Below are 4,405 nucleotides of genomic sequence, written 5' to 3'. Positions count from 1 at the left end.
TTTTGGGGGAGAAACCCCAAGAAGGGCTTGCAAAGAGAGATTTTCCCCCTCCCCACTTTTTTCACCTCCCTGCTGGACTCTCTGCACCTCTGCTGGTGGTCCTGGGTTGTTTTGTTTTCCTGGGGAAGCAGGAGCAAAACTTGGGGGCTGAGCTGGCAAGGCAGAGAGAGGTTGGACTGGGTGCAGAGACCGTCTCCTCTCCCCGCTTTCTGCCCCCCTCCTTCTCCTGCTCGGTCACTTTGCCCCCAAGCGGCCCCCCTCCCTGGCCTGCCTCTGGCCCCTTCCCCTTTTCAGATTCATCGATCCTTCACTCTTCCTCTCCCTTTCTCGCTCTGGCAACACCTCCCTCCCTCCCTCCCTCCCTCCCACCACGCCCCCCCATCCGGCAGCTCCACCCCTTTCTCTGCTCCTGGCCGCCCCCCCCCCGGCAGCCCCTCCTCCCTCCCCCCCTTGCCAGGCTAATATATAGCCCAGGGTGGTGCTGAGGATGGGGGGGGGGAGAGAGAAAGGAAGCCCCCCTCCCCACCATCAGAAACAGAAAGTAAAAGGAATGGGTGTTGAATGGAACAACTTCAGGATAAAACTCTTGATTGGAATCTGGCTGGAAGGGAAGAGCTGGGCGATTGATCAGAAGCACTGCTAGATTCGCATCCCATAATGATTGCTTGTACCTGTAAATGGTTAAGTTAAGCAGGGGTTGGGATTCAGTTTAATACAGTAGTTTGAAAACCATCGCTGAGAGCTTTTTAAAGTTACAGGTTGGTAGCCGTTTTGGTCTGCCATAGTCAAAACAAAATAAAATAAATAAATAAAATTCCTTCCAGTAGCTTTTTTAAGCCGTTGCTTTCAATGGGCCTACTCAGAGTAGGCCCGTTGAAATGAATGGACGTGGCTGTTGTCTGTTTCGGTAGGTCTGTGATCCTGTTTAAATCAGCCCATTAATCAGAATAATGAGGACTGTTTTATTTTTAAAGGGGAAAAAATGAGGACCATTCTATTTTTTAAGGGGAAAAGGCCGAAGCTCAGATGGTTGAGCACCTGCTTTGCATGCAGGAGGTCCCGGGTTCAGTTCCTCCGACAACTCCAGGTAAGACTTGAAATCTGGAGATCTGCTGCTGGTGGTCAGTGTAGACAACACTGAACTAGATGGAACTTGTCAGAGATGCAGCCCATTGACTTTGATGGAGCAAAGTGAAGACGTGCCCATGAATTTCAATGGGTCTCCTCTGACTAGGACTAGCATTGGCTACAAGCCCCTCCAAATTATTACTTCCATAGATTCCTCCCTCCCCCAAGATTTGTTTGGGCAAAATTTTGCTGTTGGTTTCTGCAGGTGGATTTAACACAAATCTCTCCAAACAGATTGTAGTCTCTCAGGACTTGTTTGCAAATCACCATCTCTCCCACTGGGTTAAATTAAGAACCATATTGACATCAAGGTTGAAACCCAGGGCAGCATTCACACTACAGATTTAAAGCAAAAACAAAAAAACCACGAGAAATCGATCTTTGGAACTCCCTGCTTATTGATGTCCAGCAGGCACCTTCATTGTGCACTAAAAACATTTTTGTTCAGGGCAGCCTATCCAGCCATGTGTTATAATCAGGTTTTAGCTTAATAGTTGCTTTCAACTGTTTTTTTTTATGGATAGTTTCTTTCTTTCTGTAAACTGCTTTGAGCTTTTAGTTTCCTTTCAATCAAGTGGTACACAAATTTTATGAAATAAAACAGAGTACACCGCGCCTTCTAAAGAATCCTGGGAACCGTTTTTTGTTGTTGTGGGCCCTGGGAGCTATAGCTCTGTGAGGGGCTCCCAGAATTATTTCATTGGGGGGGGGTGCTTTAAATGTATGGCCTATGGGCATTCCTGCGTATTTATTATTTGGAGTGTGACAGTAAAACCTGGAGGGAAACTGATATGCCTTTTAAGGGGAGAAAGGAAGTGTGTGTGTGGTGGGTGGGGGTTCCCACTGCCCCCAAAGCTCAGCATATTTGGGTCTGTGCCCCTCTGCATCATTCAGAAGAACGGCTCGTTTTAAAGGATGGAATTTGCCCCCGCAAGTAACGGCCACCAATTTAAGCAGCTTTAAAAAGCGGATTAGGCCAATTCGAGGAGAATAAGACCATCAATGGCTAATAATCACATTGGCTGCATGTTACCTCCAGGATTTGAGATGAGATGCTTCTAGGTACCAGTCACCGAGGGTCACAAGCTGGGAGAGAAGGGGTGTTTTCCACTTGCTTGCAGGCTTCTCAGTGAAGTATCTAGCTGCAAAGAATTGCTTTTTTAAGTTGAAAACTCGCTAGATTTTAGCATGAATTTCTCCTAATCGACACAATGTTGCATGCAGTTTTGACTTACATGCACTTTTTTTTTTTGGTTACAGGTAGGTAGCCGTGTTGGTCTGCCATAGTCAAAACAAGATAAAATAAAAAATTCCTTCCAGTAGCACCTTAGAGACCAACTAAGTTTGTTCTTGGTATGAGATTTCGTGTGCATGCACACTTCTTCAGATGTACTGAAACAGAAGTCACCAGACCCTTATATATAGTGAGAGAGTGAGGAGGGGTATTACTCAGAAGGGTGGTGGGAATGGGTGATCGGCTGATGGGTGTGGAAAACCTGTTGACGACTGCAATTGGTCTTACAGGGAAAGGCAAGGGGTGAGATGGCTAAAGATAGCTTTGTCATGTATAATGAGATAAGAATCCAATGTCTTTGTTCAGACCAGGTCTCTCCATGGTTTTAAGTTTGGTGATTAGTTGCAATTCAGCCACTTCTCTTTCCAGTCTGTTTCTGAAATTCCTTTGTATTAAGACAGCTACTTTGAGACAGAGAATCACAAGACAGAGAAACCAGTAAGAGAACACTTCAATCTCCCAGGACATTCTATAAAAGATCTCAAAGAGAAGTGGCTGAATTGCAACTAATTACCAAACTGAGGCTGTTGCAGGTGCTACATAATACAGTACTCATTCTGCAATGTGAACCTGAACTTTGGAACTCCCTGCCGATTGATATCAGGCAGGCTCCTTCGCTGTACTCTTTTTGACGCCTGCTAAGAACGTTTTGTTTAGACAAGCCTACCCAGATGTTTAGAAAGTTGATGCAAATTTCAATCTGCTTTTAACCTATTGTTATTTTAATTTTAAATTATTGTTGTACATTTTTCTTCTTGGTGATTTTATTGTTCTATCTTTCTCGGAAGCCGCTCTGAGATCTTTTTACCATTGAGCGGTGTATAAATTTTATGAAATACATAAGCAATAAATAAATAACCATCTGAGTTGGTCTAGCACCTCGGATGTAGCCCACTGATTATATATAAAATGTATTTGTATTGTACCTGTTATACCCAATTGCAAATTTCAAATGTATCCCTATCATGTTTTTATGACTTCCCTGATATTGTATGTGAGCTGGAACTGGTCTGTGACCAAAATAAATTATTATTATTATTATTATTATTATTATTATTATTATTATTATTATTATTTATATAAAATGTAGTTTTTGTGCCAGTTTGGGCAGGCTATGCATAATGCTGATTTAATAAAGGCCCACAGAAAATACGCCAAAATGCTTCCCCTCCACTGACGATCATTCCCAATAAGGCCATTTTGCAACATTTACGGTGATATGCCCAGCTTCAGAGCTCTCTCGGCAACTTCCCAGAGGAATTGTGACAGTCATGTGTGAAGGTTTTCACAAAAGAACAATAAGTGGGGGTTGGAATCTCATGAGCTCAGTGCAATTAATAAAGCACAGTAATGATATATATATATACCGGTACACACAAACACAAGCTGCTCCAAAAATTCCAATTTGTTTGCAGAGCGAAAGGAATGGTCATTTTTAGAAGCAATGTAAGAGTTTAAAAAAATAAAATCCAAAAGAAAACATGAATTCCTTTAATATCACTGTAAGCCCCATGATTTGTACTGAATCCACACATATAGAGAGGGAACAATTTCAATGCGCTTGCAAGCAAAGGATTTTTATTGCATTATTCCACGTAGGGATGTAATAAATTGATGAAGTGGGACAGGACATTTTGGCCAGAAATTAAGTTGCAGTCTCATATCCACTTTCCTGGTGGGAAGCCCCATTGAACTCCATGGGACTTACATCTGAGAAGGGCATGTATGAGATTGCACAATTATTGTTATTTTCAAAGGGGGCTTTCTGTCCCAGGCAAGGAACACCTAGAGTCGCAGCCTAAGGTTTCTTTAATTCAGCCCAGCCCTAATTTCGTGAGAAGCAATCATAAGGGTTAAAGATCACACGATTTCGCGGCGAATCTCTTGCTTTTAAATTTCCGTCCCTCTCACCACACACACAGAGAGAGAGAGGTTTATGAATTCTGTCTGCCAAGACAAAATATGTAGATGCAAAAGGGGGGG

This window comes from Lacerta agilis, chromosome 17 (genome assembly GCF_009819535.1).
Source record: "Lacerta agilis isolate rLacAgi1 chromosome 17, rLacAgi1.pri, whole genome shotgun sequence".
NCBI classification, from domain to species: Eukaryota; Metazoa; Chordata; class Lepidosauria; order Squamata; family Lacertidae; genus Lacerta; species Lacerta agilis.
Note: the sequence above shows the minus strand (reverse complement) of the source record.